Source organism: Anastrepha obliqua, chromosome 1, assembly GCF_027943255.1.
Source record: "Anastrepha obliqua isolate idAnaObli1 chromosome 1, idAnaObli1_1.0, whole genome shotgun sequence".
NCBI classification, from domain to species: Eukaryota; Metazoa; Arthropoda; class Insecta; order Diptera; family Tephritidae; genus Anastrepha; species Anastrepha obliqua.
Genome location: NC_072892.1, coordinates 168,560,450 through 168,586,602, shown reverse-complemented (window position 1 = coordinate 168,586,602; position 26,153 = coordinate 168,560,450). Strand labels below are relative to the sequence as shown.

The window sequence follows — 26,153 nt, the reverse complement described above, 5'->3', positions numbered from 1 at the left end:
CTGTTTTTGCTACATACATAGATACATACATATAGGCGTACATATGTATGTTTCGGACTCCCTGTTGGCATTGAAAATCGCAACGAACACAAAACTAGCGAATCGTATAAGGAATACAGAAAATAAGCTGAACAAACATAGCAACTGCTGCGCTATTGCCGCAATAACAACAACAATAAAAAAATGCAATGTCTGCAATGTACAAATATGCATAAACACACATACATACACACATACATATGTATGTATGCCCAACAAATGCGCCACCAGACCCAAGAAGAGTCCATCAGCCAGCAGCCGAGCAGTCAGCAGACGTCAGCCAACCAGGCAGGCGGCCAAACGACCAGACGACCAACCAGGCAGCGCGGCGGTTGCAGCCATAGCTGTCGCCGCCTGACGACGCATCCGACACCACGACAGTGGTACAGTTGAGTACTTAGATATGATTCAAATTGAATATTTTTCATTTTAAGCTCTCGATAGCTAAATTAAGTGCTCAAAGTCTTTATACTCACCACAACAAATTTATTTAGTGTTTGAAAAAAAAAAAAAATCATTTATAAACAATTTAAGTCCCCACAAGAACTTCGAGAATAATTGCAGTGGAAAAGTACTTAACAAAAATGGAATGATTGAAACAAAAAAAAAGAGAAGAAAAACAAATACACTGTAAAAAAATTATAATAATAAAAGCAACAACTTCAGTGTGCAATATGACATCAGTGTAACACTATTAGTGCGCGCCTGTGTGTGTGTATGTGTGCGTAGATGGCGGCACTTCCTTTGTTTGCCCAAGTAAAAATGGTACACGAAAATGACATCAACCGACATTTGGTGTGCGGCCGGATGGGCGGTGGAGAGGGCGGAACACAAACTACAAGCTTACATAGGTACATACATATGTATACTCGCATACATATACATGCATGCATGCACATACATACACGCATATGTATGTATATAAGTGCACAGCGAACGGGGGAAGAACTTAACCGGCGCACCCATCAAACGCCAAACGTCAAACGTCGAACAGCAAACCTCAAACGTCAAATTTGTGTGTATGTATGTATATAAGTGAATAGCGATAATTACGATCCACTAACAATAGAATTGAAAACTTGCACCATCCAACAAAAAACAAAAAAAAAAAACAAAAGAAAAACAAAAAACACGCAAAACAACATCTAATAAAATATATAAATAAATAAAAGCAACAACCAAGCAAAGTACAATAATGACAATAATAAGTATTAACTAATCACCCAGTATGTGTATGTATGTGTGTGTGTGTGCGTACTTCAAAAACACACAGTCATGCGAAAATTTCCCCCATGCATGTGAATGTTTATACCTGCGAGCAACTCAGTATATAGCCCGTACAGGCACACATACATGCATACATACATACACATACATACATGTATATGTACAAGAATCTCTTTCACCTATCTATTGTTATATAATAGACATTCATCTCAGAAAGGTGTTGAAGCAAAGCTTCCCCTGCGCAATTTGTGGTGTGCGCCTCGATGTTGTTCCGCAAACGGAGGCATCTCAAGCTTTGTGCCACCTCAGAACTGCAGGCGATTTTTTATATGACTTTGTTTTTTTTTTTAATTTCGAAAATAAACTCGTTATTCAGCCCGTTTTAGAGCAAACTTGTTGATGTCATTCGTGTGTAGTGCGGCTCGAACCCAGGACCTACTACCTGTATGTAACACACAAACAGACTTAGCTACAGCGACTGCCTTCTTGCACATACCCATATGTATGTATGCACACAGGGTTTTCCAATAAGAGGTGTTTATCTTGATATTCAAAGAAAAATGCTATTTTTTAATATAAATGATCGGATGATTATTTCATTATAAAGAGGGAGATATGCCGTTAATAGTGGAAAATAACATTAAGCAAATGACCACCACGACCACGCTTACAGGACGAAATCCTTTTCATGAAATTTACCATAACCGTATTGCAAAGTGGCTGCCCTATGTCCGCGATAGCCTCACGAATTCCATCTTTGAGGTCTTGAATTGACCCTGGGCTCTTGGCGTAGACCTTCTCTTTCACGTGGCCCCAAAGAAAAAAGTCGCAAGGTTTTAAATCACAAGATCTCGGTGGTCAATTGTGATCACCTCTTCGAGAGATAACACGGTCCGGAAACTTTTCCCGTAAAAGATCAATGGTTTCGTTGCTTGTGTGGCGCCTAGCGCCGTCTTGTTGAAAATAAACGTTGTCCAGATGAATACCATTCAATTCCGGGAATAAAAAATCATTAATCATCTCTCGATAGCGCAATCCATTCACCTGTAACACCTGTTGTTGGAAAACCCTTTATACCTCTATATTATATTTTTGTTATTATATAGCACAACAGAACGTCGTCCCAGCCAGCGCTATACTGTTTTTCATTTTCGTTCACCTATTTTTATAATTTATCTGTTCATTTCACTTTGACTTACATTCGATTTTTGTTGTTGGTTCTTGTTAATAGCAATTTTATTAATTGTTTATTCTATGTGAATTCTTCAAAAAAGGCAAAAACATTCAGCATTGTGTGATACCCTGCACGAAATGAAAGGCATATTAGATAGTACTCGTATTAACATCAGGACAACATAAAATACACTTCTCACAAAAATTAAGGGAACAGTAAAATTTCCTAAATTTCTTAGTGATTTTTGAAAAGCTGTATCTCGGTGAAAAATGGTCGCACGCAGTTCCGACAAAAAGCAATTTGAAGCTTTGAATTTCTAGTTTTAAGATCTTTGAGCAATCAAATTTTTTATTAAACGGTTATTTTGTAATCGTCAGTTAAAGGGCGACACAAAAAGTTTCGAAATGTTTTCCTTTTTTTCGGATTGCACGGGCTTGGCAAAATTTTTCCGAGTAAAACTAGCCATACAGTCAACTAGCTTGATTATTCAGCTTCAATTTGCTTTTTTTGAATTCTCGCTACGATCATTTCTCTCTGAGATATCCGCATTTTATGAAAACAGACCTTTTTATCTTTGATCATTGATATCTCAGCAACTAATAACCCATCAATTAACGGAGCAATGATTTTGAAAAGTATGTAGAATACATTTCCTAAGATACTAATTAAATTTTGTGAGAAAAAATTTTTTTTCACCCTTAACGTTGGTTTGAAGTGAACACAAACGCCTATCAGAAAATCTATCGCTTACTTACAAATATTAATGTGGGGACTCATGTTTCCATTGATTTTTACTGTTTAATATTCCACTAATAATAATAAAATGAGTATTGTTGCTGAACAAAATTTTTTTGCAAATTAAAAAAAAAAAAAAACAAAAAAAAGAAATTTTAAATTTTAAAGCAAATTGAAGCTAAATAATCAAGCTAGTTGACTGTATGGCTGAGTTTTAGTCGGAAAAATTTTGCCAAGCCCGTGCAATGAAAAAAAAAATTTCGTAAATTTGTGTGTCGCCCTTTAACTGACGATTACAAAATAACCGTTTATTAAAAAAAAAGTTTTGCTCAAAGATCTTAAAATTTGAAGTTTAAAGCTCGGAACTCCGTGCGACCATTTTTCGCCGAGATACAGCTTTTCAAAAATCGCTAAGAAATTTAGGAAATTTTACTGTTCCCTTAATTTTTGTGAGAAGTGTATCTTCCAGCATTTTTCTGCCTTACACTTCTTGCTGCTCACTTTTTGGTGAAAATAGAACATTTTTTATAAAACTTTTTTTTTATAAATTTTCTAATTAAATTTTTATAAAATAATTTTTTAACACATTTTTTTAAACATATCTTAGCAAATTTTGCAATAAACTGATATTTCGTTGCTACATTTGAAATTAATAATAAAAATTTCGTTAGTTATAACAATATGGTAACACTGTATCGAAAATAAAAACAAATATAAAAGGCCAAATTCTCAGCGTATTCGCTCAAATATTAAGCAGTTTTGCGAAATTTTTCACTTATTTTTAATAAATCTACAAGGTGGCGTCCCAAATAAACAAGACTGAGCTAAAATAGAAATGACAGGAGCTTTGCTTTGATAACTTCGAGTTTATTTATTAATTCAAAATAGTCCCCTTTGGCCTCCATACACTGTTTAGCCTTGATACACTAAAAGCTTTTCGAAAGAGTGTTTCAGGTCATTGACCAGAATCCGGAATATCCTTCAGGATGTCGATATAAGGCTTTTGGATGGCCTCTTCGGACAAAACACGTTTTCCTTACATGACCAAATGCTTTTTTCCGAATCGGTAGAGGTCACAGGGAGCCATATCAGGTGAATACGTTGACTGATTGATGGTTAAAATGCGATTTTTAGTCAAAAGATCAGTCACAAGAGTGGATCGTTGAGGTGGTGCATTTTCATGCAATAAGCGCCAGCTTCCTCCTTCGCGGTATTCAAGGCGAATTCGAGAAATGCGATGCAATAAACGCTTCAAAAGTCCAAGATAGCAAATTGCATTCACGGCTTGACCCATTCGCATGAACTCCTTGTGAACAACTCCCTTGGAATCGTAAAAAGAAATCAACATCGACTTAATTTTTGATAACCCCAAATTTTGGGTAGTGGATCTTCTGGGGCCATTTTCAGGTTTATGTTGGCAACATCACATTTCATCACCAGTTACAATGTTGTAAAGGAAGTTCTCGTCTTTTCTCGCCTCTTTAATGAGTTCTTTCGAATGTTGAGTTCTGAGCAATTTTTGGTCCTCAGTTAGCTTGTGCGGAATGAAATGTTCACAGACCTTTCGTAAGCCCAAATGATCAGTTAAAATGCAATAAATCGTTGTTTTGGAGATATTCAACTCCGATTCCATGAATTTCATCGTTGATTTCTGTTCATTTTTGATAAATTTATGAACAATTTCGATGGAGTTGTCTGTGATTACTGATTTTGGGTGCCCTGTTGTTCATTGTCATTTATGTCCTCACAACCATCTCTGAAACGTGTGAACCTCTCATGAACTGTGGCACGAGAGAGACAATCGTCGCTATCAACTTTTTTCATCAATTCAAATGTTTCGGTAAACGTTTTTTCGCTTTAAAACAAAATTTTTATTAGCTCTTTGTTCGAAACTCATTTTTGTACCGATGACACCAACATACTTACGCTTTAGACGCAATAACTTCCCTTCCACTGAACCGAATGTCGCCAAGCTTTCATTGGAAGTTAGCTAGGGATGTAACTTTCAACGCAGTAACTTATTAAAAAGATGGCCACATCAAAATCATTTGTATGACGCCAGTTTTGTTTATTTTCGACTTCACCTTGTATGGCTACAGAGAAGATAATTCTTATAGAAAATACTTAAAAGTAGTCATACATTTCGTTTTAATTACTTTAGTCCAGAGGTACGCAGTTTTACGTAAAACTAATTAATTATATATAAACAATGATATTTGGGATGGTATTCAGCACATCAAAAGTGCATGTCAGTGGAAGTTGCTGGTTTTTCATCTTATTTTGTCAAAAAATGTTCTGCTCTTACCTATGCATTTCCACTAGAAAATCGTTAGTTTTTGAACAATTCATAGGTGCTTGGGAAGTTATTGCTATTACACCCATTTTCAAAGCTGGGAATAAAAACGACTTCGCGCACTTTAGGTCCACATTCAAACTTTCATCGCCCTTTTACTATGAAACAAAAATTATACTTCGCTGTGAAACGTAATATTTCTATTAATCAGCATGGCTGGTGGGTCAACTGTCACTAATCTTGCTGTTTTTCAGATTTTTGCAAGGTGGTGTCGGTAAGCCAGCTGATTTGTTTTTTTTTTTCTTCGCTGCGTCCATGTCGCTGTCAGCACAGAATAAAACAAAGCGAATTAATTTTTTGTTTTCTGCTTCGCCAATACCTTGCCGTGACATTCAAACGTACAAATCATTGTTGTTGGCATAGTGCCCCCACCTTCAATAAATGCGGCTTGGATTTTTATATGGCGGCTTTCAAGTCTTCGATAGTCTTCAAGTGGATGCAGTGTATACGAACTTTTCCAAAGCTTTCGATGCCATTCACTTTGACGAATCCTTACACTTTGACGACACTATTTATTTCACTCGTTCGGTCCAAGCTATAGTATGCCGTCTTTATTTCGAGGTCAAATCATTAAAGACATCAATAGATTTAAACGCATTCAAAAGAAATTTCGTCGTCAGATCTTCGAACTTCACTGATCCCTTTCCTTCATACAATGCCAGGTGTGCCTTACTAAATTTAAAATCGTTGCAATAATATTTTAATATTTAATATTTTATTATAAATAGGAACGTTTGCTCGCCTTTACTCTTAGAGTGCATTGATTTTAACACACCTCAAAAAATCTTAGAAATAATTATTTATTCTTTCTAGAGCGGGTTAGAACTGTTGTTGCCTTGAAAGCACCCTTGATTAGGACATTGAATGGGTATAACCAGATTCCACGTTTTTTTGCCTTTGATTTATCGCTAACTAAATATAATTTCAAATTATCACTCAATGAATTTTTTAAAATAGTTGCGAAATATGTACATATTTTGTATTTTTTTTAATCTTTGTATTTAAAGATTTTTTTTTTGTTTTGGTGCGGAACAAACTAGCACGTACGGTACTCAGACACAATTAAGTGCTTTGTACTGCACCCGGATTCCCTTTTTAATTTTCTTTAAATCTACTCGATCTCCCGAGAAATCTGAGTAGTGCCAAGGAGCCAAGGTGGTCGCTTCTTAACACATCAATGCCAAAAACCTCAAGCCTGATTCGAGCAAAGGCTGGCCAGCCGCGCAGAAAGTGGTCCGACGTCTCATCCTCCTGTCCACATGCTGGGAAGAGTGCACAGTGCCCACCTTTTACATGTGCTTTGCCCATAGAAAGTGGCCCATCAGTCCCGGCTGCCTACAGTCCCTTCTGCTTAGTGATAGGAGGAACTGTGACAGTCGGTCGGACATGGCAGGTAACATCAGTTTTGTCCATCTGCAGCGTCTCTTAGCCATGACAAGCTCGCTTGCGGGTTAGAGTAACCCGTTTGCTAACCGTGGCTTTGACGGCTGGAGAAGGGAGTGGCAGAACGGACTCCGGACCAAGGAAGTTGACTAAGGGAGTTGGCCTCTGGCTAAAGAGTCCGAGGTCTCGTTACCCGCGATACCCACATGTCTCGGGACCCATATTAACATCAGGATATTATGACTGCCGCCAGGATATTATCGACTACTCTTGAAGTGGTTGGAGGGCTGTCTAAGGCCATGGGCGCAACTTTGCTGTCGCTACAGACACATACAGATCTGCCCCTCCATCTGTTTTCCACAACAAAGTTCATCCCTTCTTGAACAGCATACACCTCCGCTTGAAGCACGGATGCATGCATTTCAAGAGCGAAGTGTAGTTTTGTCCCGCTTGATTCCACGTAAACACCAAAGCCGGAACCATGCTCGGCCCTGGATCCACGCGCAAAAATGCGGCAACGGCGTTTGCCTGGCTTATTTCCTGAGTTTGATCACAGTTGAGCCTCTGGCAGCACCATACTGTATCTCTTGTCATGCACGACTCTGTTATCCAATGCCTGACAGAGGCCGTACCAATTCCCATTGTGTTTCAGCCTGCAGATGGCCTTCGAGGCCTCTCCTTGGATGAAAACATCAAGTCTAGATTTACTAAATGAATAAATGAAAGAAGTAACTCTCCTATCAAAGAGCAATAAAAACTAACAGTACAGGGTTAATTGAAGATTTAGAAGCAGTCCTCTGAGATAAAAAATCAATATTTATTTTCGTCTTTTTTCTGATATTTAATTAGCGCTTCAAAAGTGCTCTGGTTATATGTAGGTGCATGAGAAAGATAACACGAAACGCTTTCCTGGGTTCTATTAAGATTATTCAGCACGAGAAGTTCACACTCAATGGAACCACTGATATCATAAAAAATATAAGGGACTCAATTATTCTTCTACTTTCAAGTGTCTTTAAACTAATTAACATACAACGTGAGCTAACATAAAAGATGGAAATGGTTTAGCGGTTGTAGTGCAAAGGGTTGCGCCCTTTCTATTCTGGAAGCATGAAGATTGCAGCTTGAATACCATATAATCGAGGCATAATTGAGTTTTGAATGGACTAAAGAGTTGGAGAGAACCTTCCTGGTATACGGATCTTTGAAATTTTTGTACGTAAACGCCAGATTACTGTAAACCTTAGGAAGGCAGCTGTATACGAGTATGATTTTTGAATGTAAAACTTTTATCGAAGACAACTTCGAGATCAACAGAATCATTTACTCAAAGAAGTTGGTGATTAAAGGCTGTATAACACGTTTGACGGACATCGATAGACCTAGAAATAGACATTTGGAAACATTTACTAATATTCAACGATAATTTCTTCCTGCGACTCCAATGGCCAAGATTATTTAGGTCGTCTTGCAAGAGATGAATATGGGTCTCACAAGTAATATCACGAATCTTGAAGTCATCTGCATAAAGTGAGAAAATTCGAATTTTTGAAACAGCAACCAATGTTACAAATAAAAATAATAAATATAATTGAACCAAGTATACTATACTTATACCACCTCCTAGAGCACCTAAAGATGCTATAAAAGAGTACAACTTGCAATTTTCTATTTCAAAAAATAACAATCGGTTTGAAAGATAAGAAGGTCCATAGACAAACCTAAGTCCATAGACAAACCTAAGTGCGAAATAGATTTGGTAGTGAAAGAGATTTTTTTTCTTTAACTAACTGCTCTGCGCGTGAAAGGGAATACTTAAAGGGGGAATACTTAAGGGGAACTGAAAAATTTATTCGCTTATGAGAGGTGTCCTCTTACATAAGAGAAATTTGTAAAACAGGTGTTATAGAAGGACTGTCTACTCAAAGGAAAAATTAAAAAAAATTCTTAATGATTTGTATATACATATATTCTGTCAAAAAAGTACCAGGAATTCTTCAATAAAACGAAAACTATTGTAATTGTTTAATCATCAAAATGTATTGTGTCTTCTTCAAGATAGGCTCCATTCGAAGCAATACTCGTACACATATGCCAAGAGATCTTCAGCTCCTTCAGCAAATTCTCCTTAATGGACTCTATCGACTCAAAGCGTGGTCCGCGGAGTGCCAATTTAAGTTTTGGGAAAAGGAAAAAGTCACAGGGAGCTAAATCCAGTCGATACGGTGGTTTTTCGATCATATTTGTCGAGTGTTTGGCCAAAAAAGTGTTCACAAAATGAGTCTTGTGAGACGGTGCGAAATGGCAGAAATACACTCGGAGGTTTGCCATTGCCTGCCGAGGGGTGACCGTTATTAGAAATATTTTGTTTCTTCATTTTGGTGTTTCACCGAGATTCGAACCTACATTCTCTCTGAATTCCGAATGGTAGTCATGCACCAACCCATTCGGCGACGGCGGCCACCAAATAATATTATTTATTTACCGTAGTACCATTAGGAATGAATTCCGACTGCGCAACACCATGAGAATCAAAGAAAACGAGTAGCATAACTTTCACTTCAAACCGACTTTGACGTGGTTTATTGGGTTTCGGCTCATGTGGATAGCGCCATTCAGCCGCCTGTTAACTGATTTGCATCACAAACTTATATACCCACGTCTCATCACCTGTTATGATGCACTGATGACCTGGATAGACGTTGGGTTCGACTTCACTTGCTCAAGCATGTCTTCAGCCAACTTCTTCCGATGAATTTTTTGAAAGAAATTCAATTCTCTTGGAACGAGTCGAGTAGCCACACGTCTCATGCCCAATTGATGGTGTAAAATATTGCGAATTGATTCGTGAGACACGCTAAGCTCACGAGCTATCTCCCTCAAACTTAAATGATGGTTTGGTGACTTTCCAGCACCATTTCCTTGACTTTGTCATCGTTTTCATCCGTTCAAGACGTTGATGGGCAACCAGAAAGGAGCAAATCTTCCACGACTTCTCGGCTCACTAAGTTCACAGCTGCAAATACCAAAAAATAAAAATTATCTATCAATATTAACATTTTGGAATACAAGTTTGATTTCCAGACCTAATTTTCGCAATATCATCACTTCTCTAACTGTTCGATTTGTCGATTAATGCCTTCGGAAACATTTTTTTTGGACCAATCAATACCTTTATCGATTTCCTACAGAAACAGGCTATAGATCGAAAATGAAGTGTAATTATGGATTTGCATTTAAATATGAGAATTTGTATTCCAATTTCAAAAAACTGATTTAAGGGGTTACGCCACTCTAGCTACTGTAAAAAAGCAGTTTTTTAAGGATTTTTTTTACATTGAAAGAAAGGTGCTAGGAAAAAACTTTTTAAGTATATTATTAAGCATGTATTTAAGTGTAATTACAAATATTTTTATTGAAAAATATTACAAAATGGCGCCTTTGGAGTGAATCTCTGAACGCGCCCTGCGAAAAAGGCACTTCACGGCACGCAGTACAACTGACGTAAATGTCCACCTAAACCAAATTAAAAACATTCTTCTCAATCGACGTGAGTATAGCTGTAGAAATACGTACGGGATTTTAGAAATATTGAAATTTGTGTATTTTGCAGATGTTTGAAGTCAAAAGTAGAATTTTTCGTCTAAAATGGAACCGTTAATTGTTTATAAAAATTTTTCTAATTAATTAATAAAAAAATCCGTACGTATTTCAGTGCGGAATAATGTTCTAAAGATCCTTGTACAATTACAAGTGAAAATATTAAAAATTGTTTGTGTTATGCTGCTTGCCGTTTTGAAAAATCACGTTTTGAGATAAACACGGTTTAAATTTGAATAGTCGGTTCAGAGACGTCAGAGGCGCTCGCGCAAAAGTGCGAAATATTAGAGATAAACATTTTTTTCACGCATAGGACTTTTTGTTTTATATTCTAAAGAGTTTAAAGCATCTTTTAAGCAAAAAAAAAAAATTTCGATATTTTGAAAATCCTAGAGTGGCCTAACCCCTTAAACTAACCTACCGATTTATTGGTCAAACCTACATAAATCACAAGTCGCCTCGGTTAGCTATGCTATAACTTCACAGGAATCAATTAAAGGCCTGTTAAACCGAATATTTCTCACTGTTTAATATTTGAAATAGGTTGCTAGAAAATCGATTTCGCCCCATTATTGTACTTGTTCTTCAATTAGAAGTGAGACTCAGTATTTTTCTTTTTCTCTGGTTTTCTATACAACTTTTATTCTACATTTGTTGCCTTCTCTATTTTAAACACAACAAATTCCCCATTTTTTTGCGTGGGACTCCCAATAGAGTGGGTTTCCTGGCTATTGTCTGGAGTTAGTATTATAAGTATGTATAGTTGAGTGTGCTACGATGGTGTGTACAAAAGGGGTTTGAGCCTAGGTTAGGAGAGTAAACTGCGCGAGAGCGGCAACACAGCAAATCGCGAAAAAGCGAAAGGAAAGTGGAGAAGTAAACAACAATGAAATTCTTATTAGCAGCAACAGAACTACGGCGATAGGATTTTCGTATTCCATACACAGAAGCACACAAATCTGTATACGCTCACGCTTTCAAGTACACAAGAACAGTAAGCGAGAGAGCAACTAACCACACGCATACATTAAGGCGCTGTTAGCGGGGAATACACCTATGCAGAATATATGTATGGAGTCTTTTCCCAAATACATACGAGAGCGGAGCAAGTCAAGTATTACAGAGTTGAGAAAATATAGAAACTGAGCGCGCTCTTAATTGTTCCTGCGATTGAGCCATGAATGGGACTAAGTATATCCACAGGCGTACAGTGCAACATAGTCAACAACAATATGTACAATGCTAGTTTTTTTTTTTTTATATTGAAGTTTATATTATTTTGTTAACGGGTTGGTGAATAGTCTGACAAGTTTTGAGTACTAGCAATGTACTGAAAGGACAGAAAATACCTACAAATATGTATATTGAAAGTGACATAGCAAGTAAATTGGAAGTGTGTTAATTAAATTTTAGACTCACCAATCAGATTACAGGAGAAGTAAATAAATATATATAAGTAGGTATTTTTTTTTGTTTTTTTGTAGCTGAACTTGCGTTTTATTTTCTATGAGTAGAACTAAATGTAGTGGCTTTATCAACAGTGCACAACTAAGTTATTGAGTTTACTTTTTATATTTCTATATTTGGTTAGTGCTCTTTTGTTATATTCTTATGGCGAATATATAGGTTGATACAAGCGGATTGCATATTTGGCCTACCTTTCATTATTCAAATTGAATTTTATATTATGAAATGTATGAATAACTCTGTATGAATATTTATTTCAGTGACTTCCACAACTCCGTTATCGCTGATACTTGTTTTTGTTCCCCTCTACCAGAATCCCATCCGATCAATCGATTTTCTATGCCGATTTATCATAAGACTGTGTGAGAGGTGTGAACTTTGACCTCCGCAACTCAGATGTAAGCTTTCGTCGATGCTCGCATATTTTCTTTTGCCCCTCTACCAGATCCACTGTTATTTTGGAAAAAGTTCTAGCACCTTAAGGTGGACAGGATTGGTGAATTGGGAAAGTGATTCCCCTGGAGAGCCAAGGTCGCAACAGAGAGCGGTTTTATAAGGGGTGAGAAAAAAATGAATTTGCGATTTATCAAACCCATGATGGAAAGAATAATGAGATGGCGCCTATCGTGCTCCCGTTACTTTGCTCTCAGCGAATTTGACAACGAGTTACGTGATTTTAGCACCAGTATGACCAAATTACTATTTTAGTAACTTGATTTAGCTTCTTTTTTTGTTATTTAGTTTCGGAGTCTTAGTTCTTTCTTCACGACATTTTTCTAGCCTATTCTAATTAAAATGTAATGTTTATAATTTTGTAAAATACAAATTTTTTAATAATTATTTAAATAATTCACTCAATTTTATTTAGCTTTACTTTTTTTTAACATCTGGTGGCATCGCCCGCGATTGCGGTTATTGTTGGTGTTCTTCTGCTTTCGGCAGCCAAATCTCTCTCTCACTACTGCAATGTTGGCTATAAAAACGCACGAAAATGCCCATTTAAAGAAAATAAAAAAACAAATTTTTATTGAAGTGCTTACAGAACTTTGTATGCGTGGGAAATTGTCTTTAAAATGTGCGTTTTTTTCAATAAATGTGTTATGGTTATGTACAATTTAATTTATGAGTTTTTTTTGTTAAGCGAGACTCTTTTGTTAGAGGAACGACTTATTTGCTATATTTGAGGTTATGTAACTAGATAAGGTACTCTTTTTGTAAGTATGGTTTGTGTCAGTATGGTTTCTTTAGTCTTTTCTGGTATTTTGTGGCTTATTTTTACAATGAATACACCTCTTGATGCCTTCTGTCCCACTAAGGATTGATGGCCGGAGGAAACGATTACACCTATATGGTTTTAATCCGCATTCAGTAAATTCAAACGCCTTTTAAAATGTGTAAAAATATTTTCAATCTTAAGAAGAGTTGAGAGAGGGACATTTAATAATCTTGCGTAACCTTAAAAGGAGCAAAAAATTAAATTCACACTTTCAAATATTTTATAAGAACCAACTAATTTTCATTAACAATAAAATCTTATTAGAATGGCTTTTTTAACCTTCTTTTGTATAATAATACAGTTTTTTTAGCTTAAAGTTTCAGTAGCTTTAAATTAAAAAAAAAAACAAATAATCACGAAACTTCAAGATTTTCGCATTTTCGGTATAAAAAAGCACTAAATTTATTGCGAAGTGCAAATGGTTGGCAATACTGCACATCTCGGAAAAACGTGACATCACGCACTCTCTGATGGGCGCAATCTTCTTTCTATCATTCTTGTATCAAACCTTATGCTTGGTTTAAATCTAGGAAATATTCTGAAGCTTCAACTTTGTATTGCTGTTGCTGTTGTTGTTGTAGGGACAACAATAAGATTTTCGTAATTTGAGGAGTACTGCTGAAGCCTTAGTCTTTTTGGGCCTCAAGCCAATAGCCCTTGCGGCTAGCGCTTTTATTAATTTTAATTTTTAAATTCTAATAATAAATAAATAAAATAAAAATAAAATAAAATAAATGTTGGTCATTCTGGTATCGATTCGATTGTCGTGAAATGATAATTGCAAAACTGCGGCGTAAATACAGCGTTTTAATATATAACAGTACTGTATTTAAAAACACGTGTTAAAAAAAGGGATACAAAAAATTTTTGCACGACAAAGCACAAAAAGGTTTTTGCAAGGAAGTCGATTTTTTACTTGGTTGGCAGCACTGAATTGTAGCGACATCATCTGTCAAACAGAAATACCAAGTGGAGACCACGAATTTCACTATTAAAACATACCTACCCTATCAAATTTCTTGTCATTACCTATAGTCAATTGCTGGCATTTTGTAGTTGGACAACTCATTTTTCATTTTACCGCGCGAATACTGCAATTCGAATCGTTTGATGCCAAATGATGAAAATAAAATATTAAGACAACGTCCACGTAAGAAAGCGAGACAAAGTCAACAAAAAAATTTCATAGATGTTAAGACACATTTAGTAGAAGTTGAAGAAGTGGGCTAACATCTTCCAACATTGCCACTTCCATTATTACCACTGCACCGCAAAATACTGAAGCAAGATTTTGTAAAGCGTTTGCGAGAAATTCTTTCAAATGAAATCAGTACATTTTGTGTGTATTTAGTGGCAACTCGCTATTTTGCGCTCTCACAGGCCGAGCTCCGCCTTCTATTTGGGGCGTGCGGAGGGCCTACAGGTTTAAGCAGACCCCGAACGGCAGATATTTTTCATGGGTGAAATACACTCGGAGGTTTGCCATTGTCTACCGAGAGGTGGCCACTAATAAAGGGTGGTTAAGTTTTAAGAGCCGGTATTGATTTTGAATTAAATACAATTTTTTTTTAAGAAATTATGGTTGGTCCAAATTTTCGATGACGCTGAGGCATAATTGAGGTTCTATGCCGTTAATGTCCCGAATTATCTCATCCTTTAGCTCTTGAATTATTGCTGACCTATCGACGTATACCTTTTCTTTCAAATAACTCCAAAGAAATAAGTCCAACGGTGTCAAATCACATGATCTTGGCGGCCAATTGATATCGCCGCGACGTGAGATTATTCGGCCATCAAATTTTTCGCGCAAAAGAGCCATTGTTTCGTTAGCTGTGTAACAAGTGGCACCGTCCTGTTGAAACCACATATCGTCCACATCCATATCTTCCAATTCGGGCCATAAAAAATTCGTTATCATCTCACGACAGCGAACACTATTCACAGTAACTGCCTCACCGGCCTCATTTTGGAAAAAATGCAACCCAATGATGCTGCCGGCCCATAAACCGCACCAAACAGTCACTCTTTGTGCGAGCATTGGTTTTTCGGCAATCACTCTTGGATTATCATTCGCCCAAATGCGGCAATTCTGCTTATTGACGAATCCACTGAGGTGAAAATGTGCCTCATCACTGAAGATGATTTTCTTCACGAAGTGCGCGATATGCATTTTGATTTGAACGCCCGTTTTCCTAATAAGCCTGAATAGCTTTAACGCGTTGCTTGATTCTGTATCTGTATGGTTCAAATTCAATTAGTCTGAAATTGAAAAATGTCAAATAAAATGCAGAAAAAAATTTTACGTTTAGGTGTGGTTTACATTCAACATCGGCCGTTAAAATTTAACCACCCTTTAGAAAAACCCGTTTTCACTATCAGATGCTCATTCCAATTTTCGTCGGAACTATGTATATTCATTATCATTATTATAATTAGGCTACGCCTCACTGCGACAAAACAAAGATCTAATTGTCCAAAGCCTGCTGAGGCACTTTATATTTTAAAGCTTTTTAAAACTTTTAGCACATTTGTGGTTTATTGTTCTATAATTTATATGGATGCATGGCAATACTACCAATATTGTTTAAGTGGTATCTCAGACTACAGTGACCTTTAAAGTAACCAGTTTATAGTCTTAAGTCTACACTGCTGAGTGAATGTAGCTTCCCCAAAATACCGCTGCCCGGCATTTGACCGATAGAATTTCGCCAGTGATGAACGAATTTCTGCTCCTCCCACCTCCTGAGCAATTCGTTAATGTGGCATTTTGACAGTCCACAGAGAGGCTAAGGACCAATTAGAGGTATGTTTGCCCCTTATAGTGGTCCACTATTTCATTTCTCTCATTATAGATACGTAGGTACATGAATATGTACATAAGTGTAGAGTAAAGTAAATCTCCTCTGTTTAAACTTTGACTTTCGGTCGATTTTTTTTTTTTGCTGTTCTGTATTTGTAGGTTTAAGTGTGATTGGTGTCAATAGCATTTTTTTTTGGTGAGATACCTGTTCTATAGAAAGAACGCCAAGACTCATGAAGAAATTGACCGCTCAAATTATCTGAACGTCTCAGCCTTTCAAATCCACCCCTCAAGATCCGAAGCGTTAAAGTGTTCACAAGCATCAGCAATTTTCTAGAAAAACGTTGTGGATATGTAAGCTATCAGCACTAAAGAGATTTTTTTACAGTCAATTGCTAAACCATGAGCATGAAAGAACATGCATATGGAGGGGAACTCAAGCTAAGCACACCTTTATATAAAGTTGCGCCGCATAATTATTGTTCCGATTAATTAACTTTAAATTTAGCATAAAATTTGCATAAAACCATAAAACTACGGTAAAAATGGTATTATCAATTTGATTCTAATAAGTCAATCAATAAATATAATTATTGGACACTCAGGGTTTCTCTCTACCTGAACTGAGATTTTTAACATACGTTTTATTATTGTTGCTGCACGAATTAGAAATGCTAAGCACCGAATGCTGCTCGTGTTTTTACATTACACTGATAATTCGTACAAACTAACATTCGCACACATTAAGCCCCTCAATCCCACTGTGTCATATGAAAAATCTAAATAAAAGTGAAATACGCAACAAAACCTTTATACCAGTGGAAAAAAGTTCCGCATATTATTTCGAGGCAAATGAGAGTGAAAATTACAATGAATCCCAATATACAAAAAAGTAGTGATAAATAAGTAAGAACATTGAGAGCAGCAGATACAAAAATAATAAAGCAACAAATAAGTTTGCTCATGCATTCATGTATGTATGTCTGTATATATGTACGTACATATTTAGGTATGTGCGTTTTGGTACATATGTATGTATGTATATATGTATGTACACTTTATTTATACACTTACTAACTATTGTACATATGTATGTATGTATGTATGTATGCAGAAAAATTACATGAAACGCTATTAAAAAGTACAGCCATGGCATGTCACAGAGGGCGGTGTGAGGCGGCACAGGAAACCAGCAGCACACCATCGATAAAAACCAGAAACAACAACAACAACAACAGAGTAACAAGCATGCAATCGCTAAACGATGTATTATGCATGAGTATTAGTGTGTATACATATGTATATATACTCATATCTATGTGTGTGTTCATACATACATTCATACATATGTATTAACTGCCAGCACGGAGCTTCGCGCTAGCATATGAACGGGGGGCGACGACGTTATTCCCAGTTTTGCCCGAAACGGTAGTCAGGAGCAGCAGAAGCAGCAGCAAAGAAATGGAAAACTACGATTTAGCGAACGAGCAAACCAGTCAAACCCAAGCCAACAAAAACAGTAAAAACAACAGTAACAACAAAAATAGCAGCAGCAATAATAGCAACAACAACAGGACAATAGACGCGCAAAATAGCAACAACGATGTGTTGTTGATAGAGTGGTGGCGGCGGTATTGACGACAGTGGCGTCGACAGCAACGGTGACCGCAACGTTGACGCTATCAAAACGAACGATGACTACGAAGGCTATGATGGCGACGACGCCACGACGATGAAGGTAGAAAATTGAACTTTCCATTCGGTCTGCTAGCGACGACAGCGGCATTGAGAACTGAAACTTTTGTGTGATCGTACCGCATCGCGGCAGCGACGATGATACGGAGCGCCGAAAATTTTATTTAGTAAAAAGTGTTTAATAATAATATGGAGAAACAAAAAAAAAGCAAAAGTACCAGAAGCTATAAAGTGAAAAAACAAAAATATTTAACTACATAATTAAATATATCAGAAATTCATTCAAAATTAGTGCACCTAAAAACTTAGTGAAAGCAAATTAATTAAAACATTTAGCAAATTGCGCGACGACGTGTTTTATTAGTTAAATGCGTAAAATGAAAAATAATGCAGTCACATTTTCCTGATACCAATTGAAAAGCCGAAAAAAAATACAAATAAAGCTAAACCCTAAACACTTCTCAAAATTACACTAAAATTAAATTAACAAAAAAAAAACAAAATGCTGACTTTATAAACCAGAAATTTTTAATCGATCCTAATTTGTGGAATATTTACGCTAATGTGTACACTCAATAAAATTGCGTGGCAGTGCGAAATTTTAGAAGAAAAAAACAACAAAAAATATAAGTACATATGTATGTACACGTACATACGCTGAAATCTAACGAAATTCATCCAACACATTAAGCGAACGCCCAACAACCCTTGGCAGCCAGCCCCACCAGGCGACAAGCAGCGGCAGCAACGACGGCGACAGTACGAAACTTTCAAGCAGTGTGAGTAGATTTTATTGCGTCGCAGCAAATATTTTTGTATTGTACACTTAGTATTGTTGTTGGTGGTGAAATTCGCTGAAAAAGCGAAAAAATAAGTTTACAAAAATGTGCGAGCTAAGCAAAATTTTAGAAAACTGCAGAAGCGAAATAGTCAAAAAGTACGCTTTGTTTATATTGTGGAAAAGCTTAAATTGCCTATTGTCATAGCCGAAACTAATGTGTCAAAGGTCAAATAAATTCGAGGTTAGGAATTGGGCTGCATCATGAAAAATCAGGAAGTTTGTATTGTAAAACGAAGAAATTTGCTTGCGGTTAATATTTTCCTAATAAGTGGAAAACGACGGGAAGCAGAAAAAAATTAAATATCTACTTATGTGTACATACATACATATGTATGTATGTATGAATTTTGTAGGCATTTACAAAACAAATTTGATAAACGTTTGCTCATACGAGTTTCAAAAGTTTTGTGACGGCTTAAATCGATTTTGCTATCAACTAAACTTTTTATTTAATTTAATTTTAAAAATACGCAAACGAAAAATATTTCGTTAAATATGTAGGGGAGATCGGGGGGTTATGAGACGGGTTTTGTTTTTTGACCATAAACATAATATAACCTATCCATTTTTCTGCACATTAAAATTTTTTAATTGTGATTAAGTATAACAACACTTTGACAAAAGATTAATTTCTTAAAATTATAGAAAAATCTCTAAGTTTTGCCTGCCTGCTCAAAAATCATTTTTTTCGGATTTTCGCATGTTCGGGGGGTTGTGAGACACAAATTTCATCAGAAAGAAAACGGCCTGATTTTATAAAAATTTTTTATTTCAATCGTTAAAAAGGCATATATTGGCTTCTACAATATAATTCATATGAACAATATGAATAATATACCTAATCAATCAAGTCAATGAATATCCGAAAAAGAAAATATTAGATTAATCAGATTCACAATGGATGCAGGTGTAATAGCCGGCTGTTAAATTTGCACATTTCAAGTGAACAGGTCTATCGCAAGTATTACAGTGAATCGAATTGTTTCGGTTTAATTTTTTGGGCATTACACCTTTGCAGATAATACAAAAGTCTTCATCTTCAGAGTAGAATACTATTAAATGTTCCTAGATTACGGAAATAGCATGTCTCATGACCCCCCGAATACGCTGTCTCACGACCCCCCAATTGCTTTATTTTCAATGTGGCCACTGTTTTATGGATGCATTTAATATTTACGCAAAACTCTTGTTGTGGGTCAAAAGGCTACTCACCAAGGAAGGTTTTGATGCATGCACTTTTATAATTAGCTTGTTCAACAAAGTGTAAGAAACAACAAAAACGATTATCAGCAAAACTTTCAATCACACAAGTGGAGTCGCGGTATGAGGACACACAAATAACCTGCATGAACAAAATATTTGTCATGTAAATATTATGATTGAAAGCTAGCAAGAAGTTACGCAGATACCAGACAGATGCCGCGCTCTTCAGTTCAGGGCTGTGAGCGTGTCTCATGACCCCCCGTGTCTCACGACCCCCCGATCTCCCCTATGTGTGTATGTATATACACCTAATTCTCTTTTTACACAAGTTAAAAAGTAAAAAATGCTTTTTTCAGGAATTGTTTTGTTTTAACACGATTTTCGATATTTTATGAATTTTTCTGCATCTCATGAAGTAAATAGAGTGAGTTTTTTCGACGCATGCACGAAGCGTTTAAATTATTCTCAGGGAAAGTCTCTGAGACACGGTAGATTTTGCTCACGCCGTTTAATAATTTATTTCTTATAATATATTTAATGGATTAAAACAAGTAAGCACGAAATAAATTTTTAAGTGAACTCTTAAAGATATTTTTAATATTGTTTTCACCTAATTCTATGTTTACACGAATTTTTTGACATGCATTTTTTAATATTTTTTTCTCTTATTTCTCTGCTTACACGAATTTTTCTGACATGCATTTCTTAATATTTTTTCTTTTAATTCTCTGTTTACACGAATTTTTTTTATATTGTTTTCACCTAATCCTTTGTTTACACGATTTTTTTTACATGAATTTTTTAATACTGTTTTCACATAATTCTCTGTTCAGACGAATTTTTTGACATGAATTTCTAATATTGTTTTCACCTAATTTACACGAATTTTTTTTGCATACATTTTTTGATATTGCTTTCACATAATTCTCTGTTTACACGAATTTTTTTACATGCATTTTTTTAATATCGTTTTCGCCTAATTCTCTGTTTACACGAATTTTTTTGACATGTATTATATTTTTTTGACATAAATTGTTTTCACATAATTCGATAGATGCGTCCCCAAAAAATTCGTGTAACAAAAAATTCGTGTAAAAGGAGAATTAGGTGTACCATTTTTAACAATTTCGATTATGCCCCTGTGCTTTTTTTGAATGTTGATTATTTTTTATAAATGGAGAGTAAAAATTAAAAAAAAAGAAAAACTTTGTACATTCGTTATGTGGAGAAAAATATAAAGAAAAATATTTTAAAAATTAACTGCATTTTCCAGTAAACTCAATTTTGCACTTCATTGCACTCAATTAAAGACTAAAATAAGCTATAAAACTGCATACGAAACATCCATATAGAAATTCGAAATTAAAAACGTGGAATTGCTATTGAAAAGTCTCTATAATTTTTCTGTTTTTTATATTGTAAATTAAATTTATAAATATAAATTGGAAAATTGGATTAAGTTAGACAATAAGTTATACTTTTATAAAAAAATGATGAGCATTAAAAAAATAATCAGAAAGAAAAGTAAAAAAACTATAAAAAAATAATCAGAAAGAACCGTGAAAAACTGCAAGAAAAATAATCAGAAAGAAAAGTAAAAAAACTGCAAGAAAAATAATCAAAACAAATCATAACATGGAATTATTTTAAAGTAAGGCCGCTTTGGAAAAAAAAGCAAAAAGAGTCCTGGTGGTCTAGAACTCAAAAATGTAGGATATTTCCAGGAATTCTTTTAACAATAAAAATTTAATTTATTTAAATTTTGTACAAAATGCCTAACTTCTTTGACATACAAAAATGAAAAAAAAAAAATTTTTTTGTTTAATTTTAATAATTTTAAAAATTGCGTTGAACTTGAGCCTCCCGGAAAAAGTAAAGCCGCTATGGAAAAAACAAAGCAAAAAGATTAATCTTTTTAAAGGGTCACGGTGTTCTAGAGCTCGAAAATTTGGGGTATTTTCAAGCATGTTTTGTGCAATAAAAAAATGAAAAACAATATTTAAGTTTTTTAGGTTTTTCATTTAACTTCTTTTCCATACAAAAATGAAAAAACAATTTTTTTGTTTAATTTTAATACTTTTAAAAATGGCGCTGAAGTTGAGCCTCCCAGAAAAAGTAAAGGCGCTATGCAAAAAATAAAGCAAAAGGATTCATCTTGTTAAGGGGTCCCGGTGATCTATAGCTCGAAAATTTAGGGTATTTTCAGGTTTTTTTTTTGTTACCATAAAAAATTAAAAGCGATATTTAAATTTTTTTATGCATTTCATTAATAATATTATTTATACGGGGATATCTACAATATAACCCTAATTTAATTAGCCCACTTATGCTTTTTATTTAACTTCTTTTACATACAAAAATGAAAAAACAAAAATTGTTTTTAATTTAAACAATTTAAAAAATTGCGCTGAAGTTGAGCCTCCCGAAAAATTGCACCGAAACGATGTTGTCCATGCTGGCTCTTCTATTCATCTGAAACAAAAAAACTAAAAAAATTATTAATCAGTGTGACTGTAGCTATGCCCCGTACTAGAATAAAAAAAATAAAAAATTTTACAAAATGGCACGGTTTTGAATTTGGCACTTTGAAAATCGGTTTTTTCAGTTTTTTGATAAAAAAAATACGAAATAATTGAAATAATTACATGATTCTAGTACGGGCGATAGCCATTAATGTTGTGAACAACATATTAAAATTTCGGACGATTCGGTTGAATAGTTGTTTTTTTTTTTTGGAGATAAATGAGTTTAAAGTTTGTGGTACAGCAGCGCGTTCTCTATCTAGTTAATGCTTTTAGCTAAAAAGAAGCTATAATATTGGGAATTTCCACCTGAAAATTTCCCAGTATATTCTTGAGATACTACTTTAGATATATCGAAAAAACAAAAAATCGCTGTTTTGAAATTTCTAGACCACCCCCCTTAAGGTAGCTTTAAGTTTTAAAATATCTATTGATTTTTATCGATTTTGGTACTAAATTTAATTTTTGTAAAAAGCAAACAGAAAAATCGAAAATTAACTTTAATGTTTTTACTGTTTTTTATGTCGCGCTTAGAAACCATAAAAATTTCATTCACGGATACATAAAAGTGTTACACACACAGTAACTCACAAGTGAATGGAACAAACAAAAGACAGCAAAAGAATTATGTAGTTTAGTGTGAAATTTCATCTTGACGATGAACATAAACTTTAAATTGTTTGATCGATACTTTACGAGATATCGATCGCTACAGCCATCTAACGAGAAAATAATGGATTTCTTTTTCCCCAAACTAATATTTAACGAAATAAAGGAATTCTGATATTTTAGCGCATCAAAAGTTCCAGCTTCAACTGGAATCCTTTTTATGTAAGCCATTGCGTTCATTAAGTTGAAAAATAAATGAAAGAATAACAAAAATCGTGTATTTGTGTTCAAAACTTAGTCGCAGAGGTCGAACTTTTAAAGCGCTGCTAAGATGCCAGGACTTGGTACCGTTTCAAATGCCTGTAGTCACAGTTGACTGCAAATTTCATTGATGAGAAAAAGTCTTTCGGAGAGTTAGAAAATATTTATGTATATGCATGAATGTATGTATGTATGAGAGCAACAACAGCTCCGATGTGTTCACGCAACATGGATTACAAAGGTAAAGAAATGGAGAAAAATTCTATCCAATAACAATTGGCCTTGAACAAAAGTTTACTCTCTTGCACAGCTCAACCCGTGACTGAAATTATTTTGCACAAACAACAAGTCAGTCAGCTGAGTGAGGGAACAAACGAAGCATATGTTCGCGTATTTACATACGTTAACGAAGTTTGAAAGAGAGTTTAATAGAAAAACTACGGCAAATGTAAATATTGGAATTTATTATTTGTCAACTTAGCGTATAAATAGGAAGCAGCAGCAAGAATGTAAATACTACTGACATTCAATTGCAGAATTATTGGTCAAATGTAGAATATTACTGAATGTGTGCGTATGCTACATACATATGTATGTATGGTATGCTCTACTGTCCACAATCAGCAAACACGAGGCCTACAGAAACATCGTCAGAATCAAAGCGAATTTGTTCGTTAGAGCAGTTGATTGCTATGATTTTGCCTTTTGATTTTCAAAGGGGTTGCTGTTGCTTTACATGTTTTTGTTTTTATATTCTTATCGAAATTTTGACAATCTACAGAAAAAGTTCCAAAAATAAAATACTTGTAAATGTTTTTATTGCTCTATGGCCACTTTTCGCTTTTATTTCTTAGTCTGGCTCCCGTGAAATCCTCTATTACGTTTTTTTGTGGTGTTTGTTACAAAAATGTACCGCGACATTGTAAAAATGAACAGCCGTTACACTAGGGGACGCACTTAAGGTAGTAGTCTGGTCAAATACGCATTTTTTATAGACATTTTTTAGGATTTTTTTTAAATGCGATCGTTCTGATTTTATAGTATGTTATTATTGGCATCAAATAGTATACAAAACCTTTTTTTTTTTTTTGAGATATTTTTTGTAGTAGGGTGGCACCAAAGTAAGCATCTTAAAAAATAGATAGGTGGCTTGTCAACAGGATTTTGGGTCTTCAGTGCATTGGAAACGAAAAAGTTAAACTGATTATTATTCTGTAGGCTTGCCATTCTGGCAAGTGTGACAATGGGAAATTTTTTTGAAAAATAACAAAATGGCGGACTTTTGAAAAAAGGATTATGTACGCCCACTTTGGTGCCACCCTACGAAAAAAAAATATGTAAAAAAATTGTTTTTGTATACTATTTGATATCAATAATAACATAGTATAAAAACAAAGCGATCGCATTTTATTTTTTTCAAAAAAAAAATCCTAAAACATATCTATAAAAAATGAATATTTGACCAAAGTACTTCTTTAAATCTAAAAAACTGCATATGCAGCAGAAAAAATAAAAAAAAAATTTTTTTATTAAAAAAAATCCAGAATCTCAAATCTTTAATCTATCTATATATATAAAATTCAAATTATGTATGTATCTATAGATCGACTTGCGTCCTAAACGCATAAACCGATCGTAACCAAATTTGAAACACGAACTGGATACCTTATCGCGATGGTCATGGGCTAAAAAATATTTTGATATATATAGGGGGCGTGGGACCTCCCATACAAATGGAATTTTTAACAGTCCGTATTTCTGGAAGTATTTACGTTAGACTACTGTAATTTGGTAAAGGGTTATATGACATTAAACCTTACCACAGCCAGAAAAACTGCGTATAACGAAAAAGGGAGCGTGGCACCTCCCATACAACTGGAATTTTTTATAGTCCATATCTCTGGAAGTATTTAGGCTAGACCAATGAAATTTGGGAAGGGGTTATATGAGGTTAATCCCTAACACCTCCAAGAAAACTGAGAAAAACGAAAAAGGGGGCTTGGCACCTATAAATGCGATTTTTCATTGTCCATATCTCCGGAAGTATTTGGGCTAGACAACTGAAATTTGGTAAGAGATTATATAAGGTTAATACCTAACACCTGCATGAAAACTGGTGATAGCTAGAAATGGGGCGTGACACCTCCTATACAAATGGGATTTTTCATACTGCATATCACTGGACGCATTTATGGTAGAATACCAATACACCTAGAAAAAATATGAGCTTAGAGAAAAATGGGGGTTAGACCATTTGATATAGAAACGAATTTATATTATCAACGATAGAGGTATTGCTGAATTGAATGCATTCTCTTATTGGTAAAGCTTTATCGGTAAGTAAACAGTCCAGCAATCTAAGCGAAATATCAATTTTATTTAAAAAAAAATGCTTTAAAAACTACGCCATGCCTAGATAATAATGCCGGTTTAGCTACATAAATATTACACTCAAAGTTATATGATTACGTATGTAAGCTAAAACAGTTTTATTTTGAAATTAAATATGAAATAATCCAAATTAATAAAATAGCAAACACACATCAAACTGAAGTGCAAGTTTAACTAGCGGAAAATATTGACAGTGTGCACCACAAGTTATAAAATCATCGTTTAATCGCCATCACTGTAAATATGTAAACAAAAAACAGCTGATGCATTCCATTGTTATATCTATATTCGCAAAAAGCTTTTAGAAAGGGAGCCATGATAATTATGCTGCGTAATTTGGATCCTCCACGTTTATGCAATGGCACAAGGCTAATCATCACGAAACTTTTACCGAATGTTATAGAAGCTATGGTTTTATCAGGAAATTTTGAAAACCACAAAGTTTTCATACCAAGAATTCCAATGATACCTACGGATATACCTTTCAATTTTAAACGTCTCCAATTTCCTATTAGACTGGCTTTCGCAATGTCCATAAATAAAGCTCAGGGACAATCATTAGCTGTAGCAGGAGTCA

At 34.9% G+C, this 26,153-nt stretch overlaps 1 long non-coding RNA gene across 2 annotated transcripts in view; it reads left to right on the top strand.

Moving 5' to 3' along the window:
- Nucleotides 1–369: 369 nt before the first annotated feature.
- Nucleotides 370–26,153, top strand: part of LOC129240563 (uncharacterized) — a 60,061-nt gene continuing 34,277 nt past the window's right edge. The window contains exons 1-2 of one of the 2 annotated variants that reach the window (XR_008582083.1): nucleotides 370–422; nucleotides 17,202–18,528. This is a non-coding gene — a long non-coding RNA (uncharacterized LOC129240563). Of the gene's footprint in view, nucleotides 428–17,201; nucleotides 18,529–26,153 lie in introns of both variants that reach the window. The other variant, XR_008582082.1, reaches the window with a different exon arrangement.